The sequence below is a fragment of the Suricata suricatta genome, chromosome 1 (assembly GCF_006229205.1).
Source record: "Suricata suricatta isolate VVHF042 chromosome 1, meerkat_22Aug2017_6uvM2_HiC, whole genome shotgun sequence".
Taxonomy (NCBI): Eukaryota; Metazoa; Chordata; class Mammalia; order Carnivora; family Herpestidae; genus Suricata; species Suricata suricatta.
In genome coordinates, this window is record NC_043700.1 from 180,592,217 (window position 1) to 180,601,607 (window position 9,391).

Here is a 9,391-nt window from a genome sequence, read left to right on the forward strand (position 1 = left end):
AGTGTCTCTGGCATACACCACACCTTCCCTGATGGAACAACGTTAATTCCCTCTCCTTGGTGAATATATGTAGGTTGTGTGATTCTTTCTACCTCTAAATTGCGCTCACACTTAATGTCTTGCCAGATATTCAAATTTTCCCATATTTTGTGATTTTCAGGCTGTGGCTTGTGAGCTATTAGGAAATGATTAAATCAATTCAGTCGGAGGCAAAGATTTTTTTTAAATGAAATATAGTAGAATAGGATGGAATAAAACAGAAGACAAGACAAGACAATATATGAGTGGATAAGTTAGGATAAATGAGAATAAATATTGCTTTGTGAAACTTTTGTTTCTGTTCTATACATAGATATGCGTAAACATGTCTGTGTGTTCTAGTAGGTTATATAAAATGTACCTCTCACTATGAGTTCAGGCATTTCTTAACAGACAGCTGGGGTACACACTGTACATGTATATTCCACACTATGGCAGGTCACATTTTTGGCCTTGATTCTTTTTTTCTCTTTTTTTCTTTTCTTTTTTTTTTAATTTTGAAGGCCTTCAAACCTGTGGGAAGAATAGTATAAATCATACCATATATTCTTTATATGGATTCATCAATTTTTAAGATTTTTATGTTTTTGGATTTCCTCTCTCTCTAGTTACATACTCCTTATTATTGCTATGCTTATTCTTAATGTTAGTATTATTGTGCCAGGCTACTGAGAGTAAATTATAAGTATCATGACCCTTCACTATTAAATACTCAGTGTATATCTTCTAAGAAAAAGGACATTCTCTTACCTAACCACAGTACAATTACCAAATTCAAGAAATCTAACACTAAAAATAAAATACTATTATCTAACATGCAGCACATAATCAAGTTTTGCCAATGTCCCCAGTAATGTCCTTTTTTATTAACTTCCTTCTTTTTCGGGGTGGGGGGTGGTTCAGGATCCAACCCAGGATCATGCTCACATTTAGTTGTCTGGCCTTTTTTATCTCCTTTAATTCTAGAACAGTTCCTTTAATTCAGGGCTCAGTGTGTCACATCACTTTCTGCTGCCACACGCACTTTCATCTAATGGTTTTGATGATTCTTCCTGAATCAATTACAGTTTTGGTGGAAAGTTAGTTTTTTTATACATTCAAAAAATAAAATGTATGTACACGTGACACATATGTGCAATGTGATTTATATGCTTTATATCTAATCCTTGCAATAGCTGTGAAAAGCAATCTCCATTAAATAGTAAGAAAGCTGGATCTCTCTAAATTTAAGCCAAAGTCATGTAGGTTGGTAACTTGTAGAGCTAGTATTTGAACCCAGAGCACTTTCTAGTATATATCGTCCTGCCTCTGATGGGCATTGATTTAAACTGATTTTGTCTGATATTAGTAAGTTGCCCCTATTCTCTTTGGTTACTATTTGCATGGAATATCCTTCTCCAAAATCCTTTCACTTTCCATCTATTTGTACCTTAGGATCTAAAGTGAGTCTCTTCACCTGATAAGTGGATCAAGAAGATGTGGTATATATACACAATGGAGTACTACATGGCAATGAGAAAGAAGGAAATCTGGCCATTTGTAGGAAAGTGGATGGACCTCGAGGGTGTCATGCTAAGCGAAATAAGTCAGGCAGAGAAGGACAGATACCATATGTTTGCACTCATAGGTCTAACAGGAGAACAGGAGAAACCTAATGGAGGACCATAGGGAGGGGAAGGGGGAAAGAGAGTTGGGGAGAGAGAGGGACGCAAAACCTGAGAGACTATTGAATGCTGAAAATGAACCGAGGGTTGAAGGGGGAGGGCACTGTGGGGAAGAGCCCTGGGTGTTATATGGAAACAAATTTGACAATAAACTATTTTTTTAAAAAGTGTGAGGTTCTAAGGCATTCTTTTGAGCAACTGCTATCTCTATAAGAAGAAAAATTCCAGGCTGTTCCCATGAAGGAGATAATAAGATGTGATACAAAGCTCTGTTCTGTAGTGGGGCCCAGCCGTGATCAGCTATCTATCTTCTGATGTGTTTCTGAATACAGCCAAGATCAGCAAAGCCTCTCAGCCAAGCCTATCCCATATCAGTCATTCTCCACTCAACCCACAAACTTGTGAGCTAAATAAAAGCTTGCTATTTTATAGTATTAAGATTTTGTGGTTACTTATAAGACAGGATTATTCTGGCATAAATAATGAACACACAAAAACCCCCCAAAGAATTGTTGTGCCTTTGCTTTCTAACATTCACAACTTATAATATCCTTTTCCTTTGTTTCTCCACGGCTGTTGTTTTCCCTAAAAATTCTTCAGCCACACCTAAACATTTGTTTCACTGTGTTTCCACAACACCAATCACATAACCATGTTTTCAAGGACAATGCATTGCAATTTTAACTATGCTCATCCATCTCTCTGTACTGTTATTGCTTCCCTCGGCTCCCACACTGGATTATGACCCATTCCTAGAGGAGAATTAATGTGGCAGAGTAGTTAATGGTGCAGGCTTTGAACTGTGACAGGCCTTGGTTATATGCTTTTTTAAGCATATAAGACACAGAGCATGTGTCTTAATCTCTTCAAGTCTCTTATCTGCAATGCACATAATATAATCACCTTCTAATTTACATTGCTTTTGTGAATACCAAATGATTTAGGATGGATAAAGAGTCCAGACAATGACTGACATTTAATAAATTATTAATAGCTTTTGATGATCTTTATAACTATAGGATTCAGCATGCTGACTATAGAATGATAAAAATGTTTAATATATTGAACCAGAAAACTGGTAAAGTTGGAAAACAGGGAGAAGAAGCCACCATGTCATCAGGATCCAGATAAAAAAAAAATTAAGATAAATTCATAAGAATTTAATCCCAAGGCATTCTAGGGTAAAATGGAATCAGAATAGATTTTTAGGTTTTGATTTTGGGTATAATTTAAATTTTTTGCTTTTTCTTTGAGAAATAGTAATTTTTCTTTTGTTGTGTTTCTTTTTCCTTTTTTTCTAACACCTAAGAAAAATGAAGATACAGGAAAGCAAAAATCAGTTGATAAAGATTAAACTTTTACTTAGAATATTATGTATTTTTTTTTCAAAAGAGTAAGATTAAATTAGGAAGAAAAACTATGTCAATAAAATATTCGTTTTCCCTCTTTTTCTACTTAGTGATTTATACTTCTACTTTAGAAGAAACATAACATTAAGAAATGCTCCAATAGGAAAAACGTGGGCTCTGAAGTCAAGACTTCTGATGTCAAATCTCAACTTTGTTATTTAGTGATTTTTGTGAACTAGGGAAAGCTACTCAACTTCTTGAACCTTAGTTTCTTTATCTCTAAATTTTGCATAGAGTTTCTGTAACAATTAAGTGTGGCAAAGAATTTAAAGTGTCCCTATAATAGATAGAATGATTGGCCTCCATCCCTTTCCACCTCCCCCTGCCCTCCAATCTACACTTTTGCCATGGTCTCAGGATAGTGTGGGTCTCTCATGTGCTTTTAGCTTGACTATAACTGGCTTTGGCTAAGAGACAAGTGGGTATATGTGATAAATATGCCAGTTCTGAGCCTAGGTTCTCAGTGGACCTAGTATATTTCTCTGTTTGTTCTCTTGTGCTACCACCATTGTCATGAGAAGAACATGCCTCATTTAGCTTACCGGTCAAATGAGGATGAGAGACATATGAAGTAGAACTGTTCCTGCACCTTTGCTGATTTGCAGCTTGAAGCGGGGCTGCCCAGCAGAGCCCAGGCTAGGACCCACTGACTGGCAGATGCATGAGAATAACGGACTAAGTCACTGGTATCAGGATAATGTCTTACACAGCTGGATTGTTGCAAGGGCTAACCAATATGGTTCCCAACACTGTGACAGACACATACTAAGTGTTTGATAAATATCCGTTCTCTGCTAACGTCAACAATATGTCATTTGACATTTTAATTTACTCACATTAAACACCAAAGAGAAAAACTCCTTTCATTTTACATGGTATGTTTTGGAGGCCAATTACTAACACAAATAGGTGAAATTAAATACTGATAAAAATTTTTAAATGACAGGCTTGAGATTCTTGGTTTTATCTGGTTAGTGTCAGTATCCTATTGATGCCTAATCATTATGCTGCTCACTAAACCATTATAGGCTAAAAAAAAAATAGTAGAAGAATAGTATGAGGATAGTATGGGTTAAATTAAATCATATCCATACCCATTAAGTTGATGACCACAATACCCATTAAACTGATGATATATAGTTTCAGGATTTGGATACAATCTCCCAATATGTTTTACATACAACCTTTGAATTACATCAGTAAGAAGTGAAATATATTTATTTATTTCCCACCCAAGTGGAATTTGAACCATAAATGTAAGGTGATAGATTCACATTTCACTAATATAATCCTCCACACAACTCAGTTTTCTCAAAAAGAATTCTTACAACATAAGCACCTAAAACCTGAAGACTTGAAGTACCGTTTTGCTTACCTCTCAGCCTTCTCCTTCTTTCTCCAAGATGCACAATGAAAAAGCGCCCCAAGTCTCAGGTTCCCTCTGAGACCTGATAGAAGAGTAATTTCTCATGATCCATCACTTAAGTACTCTTCAATTTGGTGCCTAAAATGCCTCAAATAAATATCCCCACTCAAAATCCATATTAAAAATCACTCCTTTTGCCTTCAACAATTTCCTTTAGCAACAGAAGTATGCATACTTTGACAAGTAAAATCAAAGAAAGAACCTATGGGGAAAATTTCTAGGAAGTGCTCAGCCTTTATTTGGTTGATTCCCTACCAGAAAACCTCAGCCAAAGAACAGAACTATGATTTTTAAATGCCCCATGACAACCTTTGCAATAAGAAAATTCTTTACCTAATTCTATCCAACTCTTCCTTTGAAAAATAAGTTCTACTCATTTGCACTACTATGTGCCACATTCACTACATTGTAAGGTTCAAACTGTAGATTGAAATGTAGAATTTAAAAAGTCCTCAGATTTAGAAGGATAGCTGGAATAAAGAATCTCCATCTGAAACTTTCTTTCTTCCATTACTACATTGTAACAATATATGCTTCAATCACTTGACAAATATGTAAACATCTATCACATCCATGCATCATTTAGATGCTGAGGAGGCAACAGTTTCACACAAGAGTTATTCATTAAGCAAAGAATCAGACAAAAGGGGAGCTTTGGAAGCTCAGTTGGTTAAGTATCTGACCTTGGCTGAGGTCATGATCTTTCAGTTTGTGAGTTTGAGCCCCATATCCAGCTCTGTGTTAACAGCTCAGAGCCTGAGCCTGCTTCACATTCTGTGTCCCCCTCTCTCTGCCTCTCCCCCACTCACAATCTGTCTCTTTCTCTCTCAAAATAAATGAACATTAAAAATTTTTTTAAATCATAGAAAAAAATATAAACTTAGAACTGTAACAGATACAGTGAAAGAAAGATGCATACGAAAATATAATAGCTTGACCTAGTATGAGACTCTGGAGAAGGCTTCTATGTGGAAGTGATGTTGGAGCTGATATATAAGAAATTAGCAGATGTTATCCCAGTAAAAGGGTTGGGCAACGGGGTCTTCCCAGGTAGAACCATCAGCTCACACAAAGTAGGTAGTTTATTCCTGCAACTAAATGAAAAAGCCCACTGTAGGTGGAAGAGAGTATTAGAATGAACAGCAGGAGATGAGGCGGCATGTGAGTCAGAGAACTGACCAACAACTCCTCGGAGGGGAAATGCTCATGGGTAACGTGGCCCTCTAGATCTACCCACAGCCTTCTCCACTAAACCTTGTGCCTTAGAAGATGGAGTTTGCGAATTCCAGCATGGAGCTCCCTGGCCTGCTAGCTTCAAGATACGTCCAGTCACATGTGTCCTGATTAGAAAACATGTTAATTTTTATGATTCAAATAAAACATAGCATAACTTGGACAGGAAAATCATGGTAGAAATATAGGGAAGTCTGTGAACTCAATATGGGGAAAAAGGTTTCCGGGGCGGGACACAACGTGTTGTGTATGCAACTTGATGGAAGGCAACATCATTGTTTGAGGAGAGAACCTGGAAAAAAAATCCAGGTTTGCAGATGACAACCAGGCATTTGCTTTGAGATATCCAAGTGGAGATGTGAAACAGACAGTTTCTTTTCTAAAACCAAACAGTTTCTGTTCTGAAACTAATGAAAGGCCAGAACTTGGGGGTTTATATTTGGGAGGTGTTAGCATATGGTGATGATTAAAACTGTGGTTGTATGTGAGGCTTCCCACAGGGTGAGAATAAGATGCAGGCCCAGCTCTAAGGATCTCTACTGTACCCTGGCCAGTTAAAGGAAAACAAACTTGGATTAAAAAAAGGAATAGCAGAGACTCAGTGGGTATATGTGACACCAGGGAAATACAATGTCACAGAAGACAAGGAAACAGAGTACATAAAATAGTGAAAATAATATATCTCCAGCTGACTGAAAATATGTGAAAAAATATTCTTCATACTGTGTCATTATAGTCCCTTGCTTTTTCAGGGAATAAATGTTACATTTTGAAAGAAGGTGTTTTCTATGCCAGAGAGCAATTTCATCACACTCAGATTTTGATTTTGACCCTTCCTGTTGTCTGCACTAAGAGAAGATAGTTTTCATACTTCTTACCTGTAATAAAGTTCAGGGCCATGTCCTGCTGCTTGTGGCTATTATTGCTTACCCCAAGCAGAACTGATAAATTGGATCCAGCACTAGGAACTTGAATTCCAGTTAACCTAGGTCTTATTCTAATACACTTCCGCCTGCACATAAAGAAAAAGCAAACCCACAGAGGTCAACTTTTCCAAGAATAAACACTTAAAAAACAGCAGAGTTTAATTCTAACTAATCCTTTCTGATTTTCAAATTCGCTCTTCTATGACACATTAAGGCAACACCATAAATACTCAGTGGAACTTTCTCCCAACCCTTCATGTTGCAAGCAAGATGTAATTAAAAAAAAAAAAAAAAAAACTTAGGAATTGGGAGACAGAAAACATACAAATCATAAGGCTCAAAACTGCAAAACTGTAAAATCATAGATTAATAGTGACAGCATCCTTAAGCTCATTCTTTGAAAAATATGCCAAAAATATCATCAACTGGGTGGCTTAAACCATAGGCACTTATTTCTCAGAGTTTGGGAGGCAGGAAGCCTATGATAAAGGTCCTGGCACACAACTGTCTGGTGAGATCCTGCTTCCTGACTTGCCAATGGTCATCTTCTTCTATCCTCCTGTGATGGGGAGCAGAGAGCTCCAGCAAGTTCATCCATCTCTTTTTATAAGGGCACTAATGAGGGCAGAGCCCTCACCAGCTAAGCCTCCTAACATCCCCACCTCCTAATATCATCACAGTTGGGATTAGGATTTCAACATATGAGTTTGGGGGTCGGGGGTGAGCACAAGCATTCGGTCCATAGTTGCCTTTAATATCCTTGAAGATAGTCCTTATAATTTCTCCAAACTTGTAAAAACAACTTATCATTGTCAATAGTGCAGACTACTTCAGTACTGTAATGTGATGGCATGGTCAACTTGCCTGTGGCTCAGGGCACCAGAACAAATTTTGTTCTGTTCCTGCTTCCTTTGTTTTGTGGAAAAATTGTTCACCTACCAAAACCAGAGAGGAAAAAAACCCTGCGCTCTTGCGAGTGAACATATCTGAATAAGCTTGTTTTCGTGTCAGTGTTTCACTTGCTTCTTTATAGTTCACGTAAGGTTCTTTTAGAGCAGCTGCTTTTACTCTAATGAAGAGTGAGTACACAACAGAGTGTTCCTCTGACAGTGTGGGATGGCTGGGCTACTTCCACATTAGGCCAATAGGTCTGGAGTCACAATTTAATTAAACCAACTAATGTTATCATGAGCGCTGTGTAAGGGCTGTGTTCTCCACAGCTACGGAGAACCTAATTATTAACCCTCCCCACCCCCCACCCCCCCCACCCCCCACCCCCCGCCAACCATTGGCTGATGAACAACATTGTGCCTGAGGAGGAATTTTTTTTTACACAGCATTTGTTTTTGTTTACATATAGTGTTTGTTTTACTATAAGAAAACATTATAAGCCTATGGTAAATTGAGGTCTATCTCAGTTTTTAGACTGTCATTATATAAAATGAACTGAAATGGAAAAAATTTATCAAACACAATATGACAAATGAACCCAAGGAGTGGCTGCCTAGTTGGAAATTAAATGAAGCCAATAGACAAAATTTAACAGAAATTAGCTGTCAAATTAACACATGTGATTGGTGGACTGTGAGTTGCTAGGGCATAGTACCAAAGATGGGTACCCTTAAACCTTAGGATGATCTACTAGCCGTCACTATTTTACCAGCCTACGGCTACTGCCAAGTCAGACTAACACAAGCCACTGTCTCTTGTTTTACTTTTATAATGGTCAAATACAAGGATTTTTCCATGCCTCCTACAGTTTAGTACCTATCTGTTCTCAATCCGTAGGAAGACTGAGGAACAAAGTATGCCATGTACTGTAGGACAACCCCACCTGGGAGGCTGAGGCCTTGGCCACTTGTCTTGGGACTGTTTTTCCTTCACCTGTGAACACAGTGTTCTGAAGAAGTGTCATAGGGACAGCATGAGAGAGAAGACCTAAAATGCCACAGTCTTAAGAGCTAATTTACATAAATTATAGTCAAGGGGGAAATAAAAGATGTGCTACAATAAAAGATATGCCTATATAACATCAATTAAAATTTTTGAGTGCTTTCTCTTTTGTAACATTTCTACAAGAGAAAGAAATCCATCTTTCAGTGATCCAAATGTAAAAGAAGAAATTTTAATTGGATATCCACCTTGTCAAACATCCTATAAAGAAGGGAAGGAAGCAGTTCAATGAAGGTGAAACAAACAAGGATCAGGCCATACCCATATAGCTCAAGATCACCTTCTCAGGCAGGGAAGTGTGGAAGAAAGGAGTCTCCACTTCTGCTCAGACCATCTGTCTTAGTTTCCTAGGGCTGCTGTAACAAAGTACCACAAACTAGGTGCCTTAACACAACATACGCTGACTGACAGCCCCAATTCAAGGTACTGGCAGGATTGGTTCCCTCTGAGGGCTCTGAATGGCACTTTTTCATGCCTCTTCCTGGCTTCCGGTGAGGGTTGGCAATCCTTGGCATTCCTTAGGTTATAGACATGTCACGCCAATCTCGACCTCTGTCTTTACATGGCTTCTTCCTATGCTTCTTTCTCTCCCCCTGAGGAGAGGAGTCGTATTTGAGTAGGGCACACCCTACTCCAGCATAACTTCATCTTAACTAATTACATTTGCTACTGCTCTGTTCCCAAATAAGGTACCATTCTGAGGTTCTGGGGGTTGACACTTCAACATATCTATTAAGGGGA

General features: G+C 38.0%; 1 long non-coding RNA gene across 2 annotated transcripts in view; it reads right to left on the reverse strand.

Annotated features, from left to right (window-relative positions):
• LOC115285907 overlaps window positions 1-6,778 on the reverse strand; it is a 53,794-nt gene extending 47,016 nt beyond the window's left edge. For both annotated transcript variants that reach the window (XR_003905747.1, XR_003905748.1), the window contains exons 1-4: window positions 6,650-6,778; window positions 4,488-4,560; window positions 967-1,091; window positions 401-552 (exon numbers count right to left, since the gene is read on the reverse strand). This is a non-coding gene — a long non-coding RNA (uncharacterized LOC115285907). The remainder of the gene's footprint in view (window positions 1-400; window positions 553-966; window positions 1,092-4,487; window positions 4,561-6,649) is intronic.
• Window positions 6,779-9,391: the final 2,613 nt, after the last annotated feature.